The sequence below is a fragment of the Furipterus horrens genome, unplaced genomic scaffold, assembly GCF_987537825.1.
Source record: "Furipterus horrens unplaced genomic scaffold, mFurHor1.1.pri manual_scaffold_5, whole genome shotgun sequence".
Classification (NCBI taxonomy): domain Eukaryota; kingdom Metazoa; phylum Chordata; class Mammalia; order Chiroptera; family Furipteridae; genus Furipterus; species Furipterus horrens.
In genome coordinates, this window is record NW_028327175.1 from 41,477,352 (window position 1) to 41,498,366 (window position 21,015).

The 21,015-nt window shown below is 40.8% G+C and overlaps 1 pseudogene; it reads right to left on the reverse strand.

Moving 5' to 3' along the window:
• Positions 1 to 169: 169 nt before the first annotated feature.
• On the reverse strand, positions 170 to 941 carry LOC150008452 (uncharacterized; annotated as a pseudogene).
• Between the last annotated feature and the right edge of the window lie 20,074 nt (positions 942 to 21,015).

The following is a 21,015-nucleotide window of genomic DNA, read 5'->3' on the forward strand; positions in this document are numbered from 1 at the left end:
ACTGTTTTCTTTTTAATTTTACAATGCACCATAAACATTATTCCATGCAATGGATGAAAATCTGCTGCTGAAACAGAGAGTGCGGCAGTTGGATAATGAGAGTGACAGCTAAAGCAAAGTATTTATATATGGTTAAAGCCCTGGGCCTGGCAAATACCTACCATGGGCACTACACAAAATGAATGTCTTCAAAGCCCCTTTGTGGGGCCCTACAGCCACCCCTGAGTTCCCTTGGGCCCCTCGGGTGGAAGGGGTCCTGTAAACTTTTTTGTATCTACAATCCCCCCCTCCAATCTCATCCTCTACCCTAGCCATCTCGTCAAAGTCTCTTATCATCTTCTCATTATTCCAATGCCTATCATGTATGGCCTCTTTGTATTCCTTGAGGCACAGAGCTAGCCCCTGGTTGGTTTTTCTTTTGGCTTTCCTGGGTACATCATCTCCAACTGGGTGCTTTCCTGTAGCCCTTGGTTTGATGGCTGGTTTTCCTTCTTCTTTGGGCTTTCCATCATCCACTGGCTTCCCCTCACTCTCTGGTTTTCCTTCTTCTTTTGATTTTCCCTCAATCTCTGGTTCTCCCTGGCTCTGACTTTCCCTCTATCATTGGCTTTCCCTCTTCTTTTGGCTTTCCCCCTTCTCTAGTTTTTTCTTATCCTCTAGTATTTCCTCATCTTTTGTCTTTTCCTTGTTTTCTATCTTCCCCTCATTTCCTAACTTTTCCTTGTCTTCCAGAGTATGTGCTACTTCTGGCTTTCCCTCATTCTGAGGCTGCTCGTTTTTCATGTTTCCTTGGTTCTCAAACATTCCTTCATTTTCACTGTAGAGTTTTTCCATGTTGAAATGTTCCCTCCTTTTCCTGTCCTGCAGGAATTTTGGACAGGTTCCTCCTTTTCTAGCCTAGCTGAGTGCTGAGAACAACAGACATGCAGACCTGAAAGAACCTGGAGTCTGAAGAATGCTCAGGGTTCAATCGCAGCTCTATGTTTATATTTTTATGCTTCATAAACAGTATGACTGGCCTTCTGTGTCCATTTACTGTACCACAAGTCTACTTTAAAGTTCACTTTCTGCAGTACTGCTGGGCCAATCTGCCCCAACTTTTGTTCTCTCTCTCTCTCTCTCTCTCTCTCTCTCTCTCTCTCTCTCTCACACACACACACACACACATACACACACACAAACAGGTTCTGTTTTGTCTGGCAAACCTAGAAATTCACATATGAACAGTTATTATTAAACACCTCCCTCCAACTGTGTTTCTCTCCTCTCACACACATACACACACACACACACACACACACACAGTTTTCTAATTCTGTTTTTACAAATATAATTTCATATAATTATCTTTCTTTAGGTAGACTGTTTATTTACCAGTTTCTACCATTAGAAGGTCTTATGTTTAGTTTTCATTTTATGTTTAGTTGAATGGGTTTAGTTTATTGGGTTACAATGGTATCTTTCTTAAAAATAAAATTTTAATAGAGAATATAAAAATAATAAGGCATATCAGAAAATGCATATTGAAGTAAGGCTAAATTATTGCCTTGTGAAATGTTTCAGGTATATGCCTACTGGAAAATTATCTAAAATATCTTGGTGAGGTTTGTGGTGAAATAGTTTGAAAATTGCTGACATGTCATAATACAAAACAATTGGTTTTTAATTAGTTAATAGCTTAACTTCCTTCATGAACCCATTTGTGACAAAATAATAAATGGATACGTAACTCCATTATACGAGCATTTGCCATCACCTTCCTTTTCAAATCTTTTATGAAAAATTATGGCTTAAACTTTGCTTTTCTCACTTTTGTACCATGTCACCTTTACCTTTTGTAATAAAACGTTGTTACTGTTTGTTTATTTTTAGTCACCTATGTTTTGTAATTCTTCTTTAGTTCCTGTGTGAGCCTTAAAATTCTCCAATTCCTCAAATTATAAACTTACTTGAATTTTTAAAGCATTCTGAGCAACAAATAGAATCATAGAACTTAGAGAACCAAAAGGAGAAATGAACTTAGATGATTCGTCCAATTCCTTCACTTTTCAGGTGAAGAAGGTGAGGCTTTCCAGAAAGGTCCTATTTTCAGATAGGCCTAATCTCCACCCATGAGCCAAAAGGAATTAGAAGGCATGTAATGAAAACGAGTCTCTGGAAAAGATAACATGAGAATGAAATTTGTAATTATATCTCATAGCAATAATGCCATGAGATACTTTTCCACAGTATTTATGATTATATGCAGCATGATTTTGATATGTGGCTATAGAAAATATGTGGGCTATAAATATAAATAGTCATCTATATATACATTTTTTTGTCTTACACCACTGAATTCTTAAGGGCTAAGGCGTGTCTTATTATTTAGCACTCTCTTTCTCTTCAGGGCATATATAGATATTAGGAACTCAGTACATGCTGTTTGGGTTGGTAAGGACAAATAACTCACAGACCTTTCACTTGCTTGGTAGCTCCTGAGCCACTTGAATCCCAGATGGGTGTCTTGGGCTATATTATGTAATGTGGGGCCACTTCTCCATTGCACTCAAAATTCTTAATCTTAACTGTTTTCTACTAGTTTTGTGTCAAGTTATGTTCTTCTATAAATAAAAGAGCTTCACTGAAAATTGTTCATCTCTGAACCTATATACTTTCTGTTCAAGACTAATTAGATTCTCTAAGTTTTCTGGGTTCCTCCTTTCTGGACGAGAGCTGTCTGATAGAACCTCCTGAGAGGATGGAAATGTTCGATATGCTGCAGTGTCCAACAGGGCGGCGGTCAGCCACAGCTGAGTTTTCAGCTGTTACAATGAGGCGAGTGCATCCGAGGACCTGGAGTTTGCATTTACATTAACTTAAGTTGAAAAGGCCACAAGTGGTCAGTGGCTGCTCTGTTGGCCAGCACGGTGCCGGAGGCCTGAAAACATATCACTTTGTTTCCTACTTTCCTGTTTTCTAGCTCTGTCCTCACTGTCCTCACCCGTTACAGTGCCATCCTTTCTCTTTTTGTTCTTGTTCTTCCTCACTTCTTCCACCTGACACAACCTGTTGGCATCCACACTCCCCACAAAAGAACATCGTCTGCCCTGGATCTGAGAACACATTCCTTGAAAGATACTGCAGAAATGAGATGAGAAAGAAGTTTTTAAAAAATCTCTGGTGCCTGATTCACTTGTCGTTCATGTTTTCTTTTTGATAGCATAAATATAGCTTCTTTAAAAAAACCGAAAAATTCACATGAACTTTCTCTAAGATTATAGCCTAAAATAATTAAAACCATTGAAAGTAATGAGAAGTGCTCAGCTTGCTATCTTGCAGTTACAGAAAGTTTTTTATATTCAGAATTAATCATACAAAATAACTATATCTAGTATAAAGATGAGGATAAAAAGGCAGATCTTTCAAATTTAGGTTTTATGCAAATTCATTTCAGTTCAATATCTATTACCCATAAATAGTGATGCCAGAAATATTAGTAAATGTTACTTTTACATGAATGTATTTTGTCTTCTGCAATATCTGATGTCTGATAAGAATAAAGGGATTTTTTGGGGGGGGGCTGCTTGGAAGAGAGGCTAGGTTAATATATGTTATATATTACATAATACATTAGTTTAAAAAAATTTTACATGTTTTTTCTTCCTAGTAGATCGAGAAATGCTTATCCTAAAATCCATGGACCTTGAGGATTTACAGATAGCCTGATATTGATAGCAACATTTTGTATTTATTTATATATGTATTTTTTTTTTAATAAAGGTTAAGAGTGACTTACTACATTGAGATATTACTGATTGCAGGGGCTATGTGTACTTATCACTTTACTCTGCCATTCCTGGTAGTGCCATAACAGAGACAGTAAGCACTCAATAAACACCTTTGGAATGGAATTGGAAACCATTTCTTTCATAGCCAGTACACTGCTTTTAATCTAGGCAAAAGGAATGTATGGTAACTTTTATTTTTTTCAGTGCTTCTGATGTTAAGTTTTCATTCTTCTTGATACAGTGATATGGAACATTGAATCCTAGAGGAAATAACTATGGGATTTGGCAGAGGTGGAGAAGTTAATTTTCCCATTTCCACAGCATGCTTTCTGTTGAAGCTGACTCCACTGTAAACATCAGCACCATCTTATTTTAAACTTACCAGGCCCTCATACCATTGTTCCCTCCTTTCCTGTCCTCATCGAGGCTGAGACTCAATTAACCTTTCCCCCCTAGAAATTAAACCTTAGACTGTTTAATGATCATCTCCCAGTTCTCACTCATACCCCTAAATAGATAGAGTCAGAAGATGCAAAATGCCAGGAGATGGAGAAGACTTTGGTACCCGTGTGTTTGATTTTCTTTGTTTGTGTCCTTTTGTGGTGTGCTTTGGCTTATATGTACTTCCTGCTGGGACACATACACATGATTGGAGCTATATTTTTATTTAATAAGGTAGTAAATTACAAAGAGAATCAAATGCAAGTTCTGAAGTGAGGTAGAATGTCAACCACAACTATTTAGCTGCTAAAGATGGCAATGGCTCAGTGTCAGAGGAAGGGACTCCTGCTAGTCTTTTTTGCACATAGTTGGAACAGGAATAAAGAAAGATGCACATCGTCATGCCACACTTCTGCATTCAGGTACTGTTACTTGTGGTCCAGTCATCTTTTATTTATTTTTTTATTGTTTATCTTCTGGTTTGCTGTTCATCAAGGGTGTTTTGGGTCATGCTTAGTGAAAGGCCTGTCATAGATGCTGTGATATAAAGAAATGAAACTGGTTTTCTCATATGATACATGGAAGGCTATTTTTAACAGATCAAGATAGCAATGAAGGGAAGTACTATGCTACCCTTAAATGTGACAAACAAGAAAACAGCATAGAGACTCCAGGTGTACTGTATGCAGGCAAGCATGTTTGTAGCTGCTCACTTATCTGTAGACCATCGGGGTCCATGTGTATCCATTCCATAAAGTTACTGTGAACATGTCATTCATGCAACATACACACACATGCAAACACCCAGGCCTGAGGACATTGAATATATTAGTTATCTTTGGCTATGTAAGGAATTATCCCCCCAAATTTAGCAGTTTGAAAAAATAAATAAAAGCAAACCCAGCGAGTTACCATCTCCAATTTTCTTGAGTGAGTAATTCAGGAGCTTGGCTGGGTGGTTCTGACTTGGCGTCATTCATGAGGTAGCAGCCGGGGCTACCGTCCTCTGGAGGCTGGACTGGGGCTGCAGGATCCATTTCCAATATGGGTCCCTCACGCTCCTGGCATAGTGGCACTGGCTGTTGTCACGAAGCCTCAGCTCCTCACCATGCAGGCTTCTCCATAGGGATGCTTGACTGTTGTCATGGCATAGCAGCCGGCTTCTCCCCAATGTGGTATTCTGTGAACTGAACAGGGAGGAATGGAGGACAGACTAGCAGGGAGAGATGGGGGAGGGCAGAGAGGGAGAGAACAAGAAGGAAACCTCAATGGATCTTATGGCCAAGCCTCAGAAGTTACACACCCTCCGTTCCTGTGTTCTGTTCCTTAGAAGCAAGTCACTAAGTATAGCTTCCTTAAAGGGGAGAGTTATTAGGGTCTACCTCTCGAAGAGAGGGGTGCCAAAGAATTCTGGGATGTTTTAGAACTGCGCAGCTGAGGGTACCTTCCTGAGACCTTCTTTTAACTTCCGGGCTCTTCAGAGGTCTGAGGTCCATCCTAGAGGGGCTATTTCATTCTTGAGGCCTGTGCTTTGCTGGAAGGAGCTTTAACCTCTATAGAAGCTTCTGAGTGAAACATCTAGAAGACAAACAAACCTTTTTCTTGCTGATATTGATCACTTCTCACAGCCTAACATCCAAATAACTCTCTTGATTTTGTTCAATTAAAGGACTTTTCAGGAATGCCTGAGGCAGCTGTGGAAAGCAGGGAATGAGGTAGATGACCACCCTGTCCTGTCACGTGCACTTGAATTAAGGTTTTTCATAGAAAGAGAGCCAGTGAAGTGGGCACACAAAATTAGCCATCATAGCGTCCTTCTCTTTAATAACAGCTTTTGCCTCAGCTCCAGAAAGAACCTGTGAATTGTTGCAAATTAGAATGGGCTGCATTGTGAGCACACGGGTCCCCTCAGAGCTCATTATGGTGTATGAGCTCCAGGAGGCACGCCAACACATCCAACCACACATTTTTATTGAGCACTTACCCTATCAGTTAGGAGTGGTGATAACCCTCGACTCCCAGTGGCTTAAAGCACAAAGGTTCTTTTCTTGATCATGTATTACCTTGATTGGAGGTTGACTGGGGGTGTTGTCCCCACTCTGAGACAGGCTACCAGCGCAGTCACTGAGCAGTGTTAGGTAAGAGCACTCTGGAGCGTCTCATACCCACAATGAAATACATCCACCGGGACATCACACACACCATTTTTCCTCACACTCGCTGGCCAGACCTTGTCATGTGGCTCTCACCAGCCACAGCGGAGCAGAAAGTACAGAGCTATTGTGTGCCCACAAGACGGAGAGCCCAGAGTGGTCAATGGCTGCCTTATCTGGTGCAGACACTGTTCTAGCCCCTGGGCATTCACCTGAACAAAAGAGACCCTAATCTCTCCCATCCTGAAGTTTATACTCTGATGGAGGAGGGAAACAACCAGTAAGCAGATAAAATAGTGTGTTAGATGATAGGGGCTGTGAAGGGGGTTATAAAGGCGGAGGGTAAAGAGTGTAGGTGTGTTTGTGGGGGAGGGTGTGTCTGTATTTTTAAAGATATTTTGGGGAGGTCAGTGTAGGTAGCCATGGCATTTGCTTTCAGTGTGAAGAGGCTGTGATTCAGACCTGCATGCTCACTGCTGATGGTGATGAATATTCAGCTCCTCTCAGGCCTCTGCGCTGTCAGCCGCACATGCTCTTGGGCTGCTTATAGATTCCTTTCATCTACTTCTTCGACCTTTCATTTCTAACTTGATTATAGACTATTGTTGATGATTCCATCTTGGTTATGAGATATTGTAGCTACATGAGATACTGAAGTGTAAGAATCCATAAAAGGTTTTAGGCAGATTGCTTCCCTCTCTTCGGGCAGTTACTGAAGTCTTGAATTATTGATAACGTCATTGTCATTTTCCTATAGATCTTATTTTTTCCTTGGTGTTAATTAGCTGCAGCAATGAAGGGTGCTTGATTATCAAATAAAAAATGTTGGCACTTAATTATGTTGCTGTGATTTGTATAAAGTTTTCTCTAAATTTTCAAAAATGATTCTCAGAGTTGACTTTATTCCTTTTTTCTATGTTCTTATTCATTTGGGAAATGGGGAAACAGCAGGTAAAATGTTTCATTTTAGTGAAATATTACTTCTGTAACAAAATGTAAAATTATTTTACACTTCCAAACAGTATTGTTATTACCCCCTCCCTCCACACGTAGAGGACACCCACGTTTAACCACATCCTTCTCCAGTTGTTGGAGCAGAGGCCATTCTTGTTTATTGTCCTTGACCTCTCTACCCCTTATGGCAGGAATTCTTGGGAGAAAAAAGAGGATATGGGAAAAACTGGTTCACCTAGTCAGAAAGGAATAGCAATAGGGTTTCAAGAATGACTGGAGCCCCTTCCTAATCCAGTTCCAGGGAGTATTTTTACATAGCTAATCCTAATCCTCCTCTCATTTTACACGTATGGAGCAATTTTAACTTTATTGGAGCCTTCTTTTCATTCCTTCTCAATGGTACATCTCTTAAATCCTTGAAGATACCTGTCATCTAACAATACCTTCAAGTATAAGTAGACACTTATTTTTGAGCAGAATATACTAAATGTTGGTTATATCAGGCCTTTTGCTAAATTTTTGGAAGCACAGATAAGAGACTAAGATTCCCAGGGGCCAGTGAACATATTAACCAAGACTGGGATTAATGTTATCCTTTGTAAACACTAAAACAGGGCAATCAGCAAAGCATTTTTGTATATTTTCCCCCACTGAGCAGAGAAAGTTATTTTCCATCACTCTTGCTATTTTTCCATTCCCCTTTTGTAGCTAGAATTTATTGAAGAGTGCTTCTCACTGCCTAGTACATGTTGTGTTAGAATTTTGTTGTGATTTTTAGATTACTAAATATTATTATATATTGAGGGCAACACTAGGGGAATTAATCCATATACCTGTTTTGGAAATGCTTGGGAAATTGTGGTGGCAAGCTTCCAAGAACCCAACTGCCTGAGGACTCCTAGGCCTCTGGGAAGAACCGACTCTGTATACAGGCAGAGGGTTGCTTTAGGACTCGTTGTTCTTAGGACACCACCTGAACACTTGCGAACAAAGCATGAAAGGCTGGTCCAAACGCTTAAAAAGAGTGGAGACTGAGTGAGGGCACCAGAGGCCATAGTCCGAGGTAGGGAAGAATGGAAACTTGCTGTATACTTTGTCTCAGGACATTGGATGAAGATTGATCCCGAGGAACTTGGCGTAGTAGCTCATGCTTCCTTTTAAATTAATATTATGTCAGCTGTGTAGATTCCTCAAGCATCTCCTTGCGCTGTGCAGTGCAGAAATCCACATGGAAGATGTCATGTTTTTCTACTTCAGTGTTCTCACTAAGTATCATCTCCCAGGAATAGAGTATACAGAGTGTTTATATCAGTGCCTCGCACACAGAAGACCTTCTGTAAATACTAGTTCCCTTTCTCTTTTCTTCTTTTGCAAGCTATTTTCTTCCATCAGTGAGCTTTCCATAGCTCAGTGATTGGTTTTGGAGGCCATCTCAGGAGGCTTATGTAGGAAGTGGAGGAGTTCAGTGAGAACATGGTCCAAACACAGAGTGAAACAGGAAGCAGGCTCAGTGAAGCCTGTTTCATGCACCCCAGTGGCCCGCCCCTCAGACCAGGTATAACAGTAACGAGACTGCTGGTGTGTACCTGGGTGACAGTGCTGGTGCTCCTGCATGGAAGGTGGGAGACAGTATAGGAGGAGCCTGGGTCTCACAGCTAGCCATGGTCCCCAGTCTTCATTGCTCACTAGCTCTGATACTTTGGCCAAGTTACTTAAGCTCCCTAAGCCTCAGCTTCCTTACCTGCAAAATGGGGATGAAAACAAGATCACTTCTGAGGGCTGTTTTAAAGAGTAAATGAGATAAAGACTTGGCATGGTGCTGCGCAGAGAGTGTTCTGTGCCTTGCTGTGGGAGGGATTGGTGGATTGAGACCCCGGGGAAAGAGGACGTTGCCCAGCCACCTCGTTTGCTTTTCCTGGAAGCCCTTTCCCCCCATACAGCTCTCTTCCACCTTCAGGTCTCTGCTCGATTGGTCACCTTTCAGAGAGATGACCTCTGACACCCACGTTGTAGAGTGGCCCTCATTCTCTGACTTATATCCAAACCTGCTACTTTGCATCACTTATTGCCACTGAAGAATGGGATTTTGCGTGATCACTCTTCATAGTGCTTGGCACATAGTAGATACTCAGTGAATTTACTGAAGACACCAGGTACTGGCAAACTTGTTCAGCAAAGGCCAGATAGTGAATATTTTAGGCTTTGCAGGCCATGTGGTCTCTGTGAGAACTGCCCAGCTGTGCAGCTGTAGGCAGAGTGTGAACAGTATGTAAATGGTGAGCATGGCAGTTAGCCAGTAAAACTTTATTTGTCATGGGGCCTGTAGTTTGCTGATCCTAGGATTTTCAATAAATGGTGAAGGTCAGGAATGGACCTTTAGTGGCTGTGGGGGTTTGAGTTTGGTGGGAGTGGGGCCTCTTAGTGTACTGGTAATGATAACCATTGGCAGAATATGCAGAATTAGAGGACAAAGAAAATCCGCAGTCCTGATGGGGAGGCATCTGGCTTTTGGTAAATATGATGACACAATTAGTTGGGGGATCATGTGCTTCACCAGCCAGACCAGTCCAGTGGACATGGCCTTAAAAATGAAAGTTATGCTTTCATGTTCTGAACTGCTTTTAGTTAATCTTTAAATAAACACTTACATGGCAGAGGAATTCATTGTTTAAAATAACCCTATATGGAGAAGAAATCTAATTTATCTTCCTGGAAGTTTAGGCTTCTATATACGAGAGCCCTAGATTTATTGAAAGGAGGACTGTTGTACCCACACTGTGCTCTGTTCTCCAGCAGATTTCAAGCTCAAACTGGAAACTTTTCCTAACTTAGTGTGTCTCTTGATTCCAGCCTTCAGAGTCAGTGTTTTCAATGCAGAGCCCTGCCACCAGCGAGTCTCAGGCAAGAATGGGAAAATAAAGTCCTCGGGCGTGGGAGCCAGAACTGCATCAGATGCTGACTGTAAAGCTGCATTCCAGGTTCATCTGCTAGAATCTGTTTCAGACATCTGGGGACATCTTGATTTGTCTTTCACTCCTGTAACTGGGAGAAAGGTTTTCTTCTGCCAAATGGGGTGGGGGGCAGGAGGGTGGGCAGAGCAGAGGGCTCTTGTCTGTCTTGTTTGGAGCCACATCTTTTCATAAGGAATAGATAAAAACATGTGAGGAGCCCTGACTAGTGTGGCTTAGTCAGTTGGGTGTTATCCCGCAAAGCAAAAGGTTGCAGGTTCAATTCCCGGTCAGGACATATGCTTGGGCTGTGGGCTTGTCCGTGGTTGAGGGTGTGCAAGAGGCAATTGATTGATCTTTCTGTCACATGATGATGTTTCTTTCCCTTCCTTTCCCTTTCTCCAAAAATAAGTAAATAAATTTTTTTTTTAAAAATGAGAAGATTCCTGTAATGGTTAGTCAGCCAATCAGACTAATTTTAAATGACAGTGTAATCAGTGATCAGAGTGAGTAAGTTACTCCTATGACCTTGACCCAAGTGAACAGTAGAATAGGGAGGGAAGTTAAGATGGATTCTTTTTCTGCAAAATTTACCAAGCTATTAACTGCTCCCCTCTCTCCTTTCCTTTTTGTCTCCCTCATTGCATTTACCACCTCTTTCTTTCTTCCTCTTATATGTCTTTCTATGTCATTTTCTCCTTTCCATGTTGCTGTAGTTTATGTTCTCCTGGGGGCCTGGCGGGTTAGACTTGGCCAAACTGTTGGGGACTAGGAACCCAGTGGTGGATGATGAGTTGGGACTCAGCCTTGGGATGGTGTGAATTAGACCAAGAAAAGCTGGGATTTTAGCACTGTTACCCAAAGCTCTAAAGCAAGCACCCGACCCAGGGTATGACCCTCAGCAGAGACAAGGCAGAGATGTAGCAAGTCACTGGGCAGGCAGGTAGCACTGAGGCCCAGTGCCATGTTAGATCTGGCCCTCAATAGGCTGAATTTCAGAGGCAGGAGTCAGTGCAAGGCCCTGGGCTCAAGGCAGTCCCCAGAGTCCTGGGGCCACAGGTCAGGGAGACTAGTAATCAAGATGCAGAGGGCACAGCCCAGGGAAGGCGTGTGGGCGGGAGCCTGGTCAGGTAGAAATCCACAAGAAAGCTGGATTTAGTGCTGAGTCAGGGAGCTACTGACTTTAAGGTCTTGGAATTTATGCGTTTTGTGGAATGTATTTATTTATAATTATTTAATAACACATTTCTGATTTCTGATTTATTTATTACTTGTTGTTCTTGCTGAGAGACAAGATTGGTCTTAGGCTTCACGGTGGGACACAACCCACGATGGGCAGGTGAGAGGACACGGGCAGGAGCCTGGCAGGGCACTCATTTCCTGAACAGCTCTTGGTCCATCACTTTCATCTCTTCCTCCCCCTCTCCTTTCTCCCTCAGTCTTTCCCTCTTTTTCTTCTCCATTCCCTTCACATTATCTGGTTATTTTTTTTCCTCTTTAAGAAGTCAAGCTGATAAAAATAGCCTGCATGGCCCGGCACTCCACCCCCTCGCCCCCATCCCCAGAGCCCTCCTTTAGTTCTCTCACTGTTTGCCAATTTCTCAGTGATTGTTTTCCCTGTTCTTCTAAATTATTTTCATTTTAACCAGGTGATTCCCTTAAGCTGCTGAGAACTCATGACTCATGGTTCTTAGGAATGCTTTTCTTAAGAACATTTATTTTGCCTCTTGGGTCAGAGTTCACTTTGTTCCTGCTACCCATGGGAACCTTGCTCAAATAGCTCGTTTTTCCTCTTAATATAAAATCATGAAATGAATATTAATTTGTATGTTTGTCCAGTTAAAGAGCTTAAACATTATTTTACAAGCAGAGTGTATTTTGAAGTTTTTCCCAGAACCTTGTATATAAAGTTTATTTTTAGCTTCCATGGATATTATTGAACAGAAGGTCCAGTCCTTGATTATTTTCTTTCATGGTTCTGATAAAATGATCTGGGCTAAGGAAGGGTAGGGAAAAGGAAGAGAATAAATATTTGAGTACCTTCTCTTACTAGGAGCATTCTGTTATCAGTTAACCCAAGAGAATCCTATGAGGAGAGTATAATTGTCCTTAGTTTATGGATGATAAGTTGCTGAATTCGATCCCAGCCTCAAACCCTGCCTCGAACCACTGCCATCCTCCTCTGTACTGCCCCCATTCCCGTTGGGTCAGGGGTATGAGGCCCTGCACTTCTCCACAAGCTCCTGGCCCTGCTGAGAGAGCTGGTCCCCAAAGAGGTGTGGGCGGTTAGGATCACTGAGGCCCAGTCATGCTATGTGGTGCCAAGGGTGGGAGAGGCTTGGTTCTCTTACACCTTAAGACAGGGTGGGTGAGTTTGAAAAGCCCCAAACCAGAAGGAAAATTAGCAAGTACTTACATACCACTCTGTGCCCCTTTTTGGACTGGCTTCTGGGTGCCTAAGAAGACCATAATCTATGTGAATTAACATAAGTCAGCCCCTTTGATTTGTCAGGCATTAATACCAGCGTTGCTCAGCTAACCCAGTAAGGAAAAGAAATTAACCAGGTGTTGGACCACCACTCTGCTCCAAGCCACCACAGACCTTGAACCCAACTCTATCCCTGCATTTGCCATGTTGTTTTATGGTTGTCTGGTTGTGTCTGTCTCCCCAAATCTCACAGAAATGCCCTGAGGATATTGACTGTAACTATTCTGTTCTCTTATCTGCAGCCCTTAACACTCTGTCTAGTCCACAGTAGACATTTGGCTAATTTTTTTTCAAACAACTCTAAATCGAAGGTACATATGAGTAAAAAAACATAGAAAAATTGTACAAATCTGTTATAATAGAATGATGGATATCAGTGGGATAGCAGAAAGCAAAGTGGGTAAGGAAACCAGTGTGATGAGCAGTAGATTGTAGGTCTGGAATTTGGGTTCTGGTCTGAATTTATGCATCAACTGTCTTTGTAAACGTGGGCAGTTCATGTGACAAATTTGCTATTTGGGGGAAGGCCTCAGTCTTCCTGAAAATAGTAAATTAGATTATGAGTGATTTTTAGGTCTTTTCCAATGCTAATATTTTGTGATTCTATAATTCTCATGGAAGCGTTTCAAGTATAGAAGTCCTAGAAACTGTGTAGGCTGCCAATTAGGATTGAAATGGACCATTTGAATTGGTTGAGACCAGGGTGGAAGATCCAGTCTTCTTGGGAGCATCTTCCCAGACCAGGATGGAAGTGGAAATTAAAGTTAACTTTGTGGGGCTGCATGTACTTTCTGGGAGCCCCTCTCCAGGAGACAGCTGGGAACAGTGGAAGGAATGCGGGATCTGGAATTAGGAACCGTGCTCTTGATTCCTTTTGCACCTCCTGTGGAGCTGATCACTTTGGAGGGGTTAATCTTTTCTGAATCTGTCTCCTCACTGGTGAAATGGGAATAATAACACTATCTAACTGGGGGTCTACTGTCTGCCAGAGCAGGAAGTGGACACATTTTCCCTTCTGACTTTGCATGGAAGGACAATGACTGATGAGGAGTAGAGTATTCTCTTCCTGCTTTGTTAACTGTGGCCAGAAGTTTTACTTATGTCACTGGTGGGGACATGATGGTACCAAGGGAATTTGATGACTTCAGATAAGTAAACAACTCCAGGCATAAATTAGATCCCTGAATAAAGGTCAGGGACACATATGGAATATTAAAGTGACAAAAAAACAGGTGATACATATGCAAAGTCAAATCCGTGGACTCTGAGCTTTCCCCAATGTCATTGTTCCTAAACAGAACTTTGAAAAGTGCTATGTTTTAAAAAAACTAATTAATATAATGTTTTTAAAACTGTAATAAAATATTAGGTCTATTTTTCTTTTTACATGGGTAGGCTATTGAACATATTGCTTAATGTAAACATCACAGTAAGTAACAATTAAATGCCTGCTGTGTGGTGCTTTGTCCTTGGGACTATGATGATACTCAGGTGGTGGATGTGCGTGCGTGTGTGTGTGTGTGTGTGTGTGTGTGTAGAGATGCTCATAAGCAAAGGAATTGGCTTTCTTGAAGTTGGGGTGACAGACAAAAGTGAGATAGTGTTATCAAAGTGCTAATTTACATTTTTCTCAGGGAAGGGAAGAAAGAAAATTCTCTTACAAAATGGAACTAGTGATGCGGTTCTGTTTAGGTAAATGCCATTTTTGTTGATCTAATAATGTATATTAGGATGTTGTTGAAACACTTTTATATTGCTAATTGAAATTTGTGATTCAAAGAATTAATTACAAAACTGAAGATGTAAAGCAATATTGGTATCTAGTACATCTAGTTTAAATACATTCTGTTGATGTATTATTTTCAAAACATGGATTTATTGAGAAAGTGAGTTGCAATAAACAGTTAATAGGTTGAGTAAATTATGTGGTTCAGGAAATTATTTGCTTAACAAACCTTGTTGACATTAATATTTTTTGCTATGATTCTATCAGTGCTCTTCTTCTGTGTCCCTTCTTTTTCTCAAAAGGTTGTAGGATGACCTACAATAACAGGCAACTCAGCAAGTAGAATAACTTAAACATAGGTGAAGGTAAACAAACAAAAAAAGTAAAGGTAGAGCAGTTTCTTAACAGTGGCATTGATGACATTTTGTAACAGATAATTCTTAGTTGGTGGGGGCTGTCCTGTGCATTGTTTAGTAGCATCTGTGGACTCTAGCCAGTAGATTCCAACAGTATCCCCTGTCACTGCTAAGTTGTGACAAGTAAAGGTGGTTTCAGACATTGCCAGATATCCTCTGGGTGACAAAATTACCACCAGTTGTATAGAAAGTATCTTAGTTTGAGCTACTGTAACAGACTACCACAGACTGGGTGGCTTATCAACAACAGACATTTATTATTCCCAATTCTGGAGGCCGGAAGTCCACCATCAAGACACTGGAAAATTCAGTATCTGGTGAGGGCTCACTTCCTGGTTCAGGGACAGCCATCTTCTAGCTGTGACTTCATGTGGTGGATGGTGAAAGGCGCAGGGAGCTCTCTGGGGTCTCTTTTATAAGGGCACTAGTCCCATTCAGGAGGGCTCCACCCTCATGAACTAATCACCTACCTCCAAATACCATCACATTAAGGGTTAAAGTTCAAAATAGGAACATGGGGGTGGGGACACAGACATTCAGTTCACAACAGAGGATAAGGTGACACCAGAGTGAGGTTAGTGCAGCAACCAGATCTGTGAAATCTTGATGGAGATTGGTCCTGCTGGTAAGGGACGACTGCAAGCTTTGCCCTGTGATTGCTAGTGGATGAACTGGAGAAACGTGCCCGTTAGGTGATGTATGGGGTTCCCAGGATGAAATATACCATAACTCAGCAGAAGCACACCTATTCCTAATGCAGACAGCTGAGAACATTTTCTCCAATTTCTGTCTCCCTGAGAATGAAGCGCCTGATTGGCAGGGATTTTTGTCTATTTTGTTCATTTATGTGCCCAGAGGAATACCTGGCAGTTGCTTAATAAATTTTTTTATAAAGAGATGAGTCTTGTCAAGGACGATACTCTTTTAATATAGGTCTTTCCTTATATGTTTATAGAACAGAGGGCAAGTTTTATAGGGCTATTTCTTAGAGTATTGTTAAATGAAAGTATGTATTCTGGGTGGCATAATCTAAAATGAGTGTTGACAAAATCAATTAAATGGGCCCCAGGACAATGTGGTCCAGGACTGTAGCTCCCGCCGATTCAATCCATAGTTAGGCTTTAGGGTGCCCGGGGGAGGGAAGCTGCATATTCTTCAGGGAGTGGTGAGATTGATAACTGTTAGTTAAAGCTAAGGGAGGGGGAGACTTGAGCTGAGCTATGGTGATAGTTACCACCAACATTATTAGTTATGGACTGCTTATATGTGCCGAACGCTGTGTTAAGGCCCCTCTCTCTGTACACCATCCCTCTGCATCCTTACCACCCCTGAGGTCTGTACTTCAGAGAAGAGTCCAGGGGCTCACCCAAGGCATGGCCCTGGGATTCTGTCCCTGACAATCCAAATTTGGACTAGACTCCTCACCTCTCTACTGCTCCGTCTCTCGCCCACTGAAAACCTCTTAGCCATGGCTAATCAAGCCCCAGAGTTCATGCTCTTGAACATGGCATGAGAGTTATAGACAGAAATAATTTTAAAGCATCTCAAGCCACATTCTCATTTGAGCCATAAAGGAAAAAATGACAGCTCTGTAAAACTGTAATCAGTTTAATTTTCTTGCAAACTGTTTATGATGAAAAGCACAGGCAGAGATGGTTGGGAGTGAGGTGACTTCCTCTACAGGAATGTTAATAACCACCACAGCTAACATTTATTGTGTGCTTACTGTGTTCTACACACAGTTTTAAGTGCTTTATATATATAAAAATTCCTTTAATCTTTATAACAACCTCAGGAGATAGGTAGTATTATTACTAACATTTGTGGATGAGTAAATAGACATAGAAATAGTTAAATGTCTTAATTAGGGTAGTAAGTTTTGGCATTCCAAACAACTGAGGAATTAGTATAAATTGAGTAATGACTGTCTTAATTATATAACTCTGTTCTATCAAAATTTAAAATATTGTTTATAGGCTTTGGTTTAAAAGTAAATATAATCCAATTTTAAAATAGTCATTTCAGATCACCAGTTTGATTCTGTTTTGGATGGAGGTGATGGAGCAGTTAATTAAGAACATAAGCATTGTCTATGCAGTTTTATAATTATTCCTATATTTTCATATCTATGGTTTCTTAGACTATTTAATATCAAGAAACAGAATAACTGAACAATGTCTTCATAACCCTATGTTACTAGTCAGTCTCTTTTTCTTTCCCTTATTTTAAGCTTTAAAAGGACTGTACTGGTGAGGCCTCATTATGTATGCAGATGACATTGGTGATCCCTTTGAACTAATGAACTTCGGCCTCAGGGCACATGCATTCTGAATGGGTCTTTAAAATGCATGTGCCACACCGTGGGAAGGAGTGAGGAATTACAGAAAGGAGAAATGGGGGTAGAAAAGGCTTGGATTGATAGGCACAAGTGACTGTACTAGTTGGGAGATAGTTAAAAGGTCGAATAATTCATTATTTAGAAATCACCTTCAAAGGTTGCAGTGTTCAAAAATCAGCATATTAGTTTGTGTATAGAAAAGATTCTTTGAAAAGGTGTCATTTGCTCTAACCTAAGTCTTCTTTTATACATGAAGTGTTCAATTTTGTCAGAATGCTATAGATTCCACTTTGGCCTTTTCACCTTACATAACATTTAATACAATTTTATTCTGAATTTCCCAACAATAAAAACCCTTTGTGGTAACTAAGTACCAGAGCTTTGCAATTTATTTTTTCTTTCAACAAATATTTACAGGGTGCCTTTTATTTAGAGCAGTGGACCAATAGAGCTGTGGACAAAACAGACTCTTACCTCATTTCATGTAACTTGCATTCTGGAGGGAGTAGGAGGATAAATATAAAAGATCTAACATATCATGTGCTGATAGGTGCTCTGAAGAAAAATAGAGAAGGGAATAAAGTGGTAGGTGGGCTGTTTTATGTGGGGTGATTACAGAAGGTCCCCCTGAAAGAGTCACGTGGGAATAGAGCCCTGGAGGATGGAGGGAGCACAGTAGTTGGTATCAGGCAGGGGAGATGATCAGTGGAAAGCTCTTGGGCAGGAAGATGGCTGGGCCATGTGGCAATAGACCAAGGTGGACTGAGTGCAGTGGTGAGGGAGGGGGTCAGAGAGGTGGGGTAGAGGGCCTTGCGGGGCATTGTCAAGACTTTGGAGTTTGTTCTGGGTAAAGGGGAAGCCATGGAGGACGCCTGCGGAGGGTTTGGAGCACCTGCCTTGTGTCTCCGAAGGCCATTGGCTGCTGTGCTGAGACTAGGATGGAGGCTGAGAGATATGTTGGGAGGGACAAGAGAGGTCCTGATGCAGGGGTAAGACTGGTGGCAATAGAGGTGGTGAAGTGATTGGATTCTGGATATATTTTCAAGATTGAGTTAGAGGATTTGCTGATTGGATATGGAGTAAGAAGAGAAGTTTACAAGAACTGTAAGGTTTGTGATGTGAGTCACTAGAAAAAAGGGGATGACCATTAACAGAAATTGGAAAAGCTTGGGAGGGGCGTTGGGGGACTGGGTGAAAAGGGATTGACAAGCACAGAGTGGTAGTTACAAAACAGTCACAGGAATGCAAAGTACAGCATAGGAAATATAGTCAATAATATTGTAATAACTATGTGTTGTGCCTCGAGGGTACTGCAAATATCAGGGGGATGGAACACTTAGTAAAGTCTATGATTGTCTAACCACTATGCTGTACACCTGAAACTAATACAAAATAATATTGAATGTAAACTGTAATTGAAAACAATTTTAATTTATTTCTGTTTATATCATCATTGTTCATGTCTAGAAACTGTAAGTTAGAGAACTCATGTACTTGGGCATAAGAGTGTCTGGTGATGAGGTTGGAGAAAGTTGTCAATTAAGAAGCCTGCAAGTTCAATAGTCATGGAAAATTACAATATGACTTTTTAGAAAGAGATGGATGGTATTACTAGGGGGATATAGCCGTAGAAGAAGAAATCATGGTTCATGTTTGGAGATGGTGGTGGTGGTGATGGCAGAGACACTAAGCAAAATAAGGTCCAGTCTCATAAATGATTTACCTTTGTTTTTAATTTCTCTTCAGTGATGGCAGAAGCCACAGTACAATCATGGTGAATTCTTTTGTTTTTCTCAGTCTGATAATTTGTAAAACAGAAGGCAATGGGTGGAGATGATAAATGTAGAAAATACAGATACTGAATTTTGGCGATTAGCATGTCTCTAGGACTGATAATTTTAATTTTTTCCCCCAAATTGCATTAGACTTATAGTAGCTGTATACCTTTTGTTCTCTAAGATGCTTTTTTGTTTCCTGTGATAAACTGCTAGCAAGAGCAATTGTGTATCACTCACATGTAAGTGGAAGGTTAGGTCCCTAACTGACTTGTAAATTTAATAATATGCTTCTTCAAATGGTTTTGTGGCTCTTGAAACTGCAGGAAACTAACAGGAATTTATGAGCAAGTCCAATCCACCACAAATCAGTATTTGCTCTTGGGAATGAAGGAAGGGCATATTTCTGGAGAATGTGTTTCAATCCAGGATGCTTTGTGGCTCACAGTGTGCTGGGTAAGTATGTGGCGCGGGAGTCAGTCTGGCTCTGTAAGAGTCCACTCTCCTTGTTTAGGGAGGGAAATTAGAAGTGCTTGAAGCAAGAATGAGGAGCTCAGGCTTAGATGCCCATGAACATCAGCAAAATTTTAAAGACAGCCTTTGTCTTTAGTTGAGCTCCCTGTAATACCAAGGTTTTAGGACTTTGGAAAAGTTCAAACAGATTCAACTGAAATCACTTACAGGGTGATGTCCAAAGAAATATGCTTGATGTTTGCCATAAACCCCAGGTTGTGGTGAAATGTCTTAAAAGGAATCTTGAGTGTTTGAATCAGGACAAAATAAACTAAATAAATAAAATAAATGTCAGGGCTGCAGTGGACCATTTTGAGAAGCTTTGACGAGTCTAGGAAGAACGGTAGACTAGTGACAACACAGCAAATTTGAAAAAGTGATCTATTTAGAGAGAGCCCTACTGGGAATGTGATTGGATGTGGCGAAGAACGGGGGATCCTGGAACATTGCGCTATGCTTGTTTTTTTCTACTTAACATTGTGTTTGGAACATTGGCAGCCTGCACAGTTCACTGCCTCAGTTTTTCCAGCTTTAAAATAATACTCCGCTCTTGGGATTGTGATTCTGATGAAAAACTCTGGCGTATTAATACTTTGTGGCTATATATGTGTGAGAAAACAGATTTTTATTTTTACATACTTTCTCCTTGATTTCCTTTGTTTTATATTTTTTATGGCTTTGTCAGAATATTTAAGGGAGGCTCATAATTCCTAGTTAGGAATTATCTTCTTTTCTCTGCTGGATTTTCCCACCTCTGTTAATTTGTGATATAGCAATCTTCCCTAGAGTAATTAATTATAGTTCTGCAAGCCGAAAATGTTAACTTAAGGTGAAAAATAAGTAGCAGAAGTTGATGAACCTTAAACCATAAATATTTGTACTTTATGCAGCTGCTACTAGTAATGAAGAGAAAATAACTAAGTAGAATGGACCTTAACGCGCTGGATTGCTCTGAGGGATTCTCTGTGCTTTTATGGGACTAGTAGCTGATATGGAACATTTTGCTGAATATCTATAGCACAGTGCCATCTTGTGGCAGCAAGTTTATTTTTTAATGTAAAAGCAAATTTTTAGCATTAAGTGTACATGATATAATCTTATATTTTCCCTAGTATTTACACTTTACCTCGATAAAAGATTTGAAGCACTTTATAAGGGGATATAGGGTGGGAGAATTTAAGAGAACATCCTTGTTCTTAGAAGAGGTAGGCTGAAGTATTTAGGGGTGAAGATCCATAATACGTGCATCTGTGTGTTTGAAGAGAATGAAAAAGAGAAAAATCAGTATGGCAAAAGGTTAATAATTCACCTTTGGTAAAGGGAATATTCGTGTTCACTGTACTATTCTTACAACTTTTCTGTTGTTACACATTTTCTTCTGAAATTAAAAAAAAATGACCAAGAAAATTTTTAAAAAAGGGGGTGGGGGCGAAAGGACATGAAATGGAGCCAGAAAGGAGGCAAAAAGAACGTCTCCATTGTGTAACGACCTG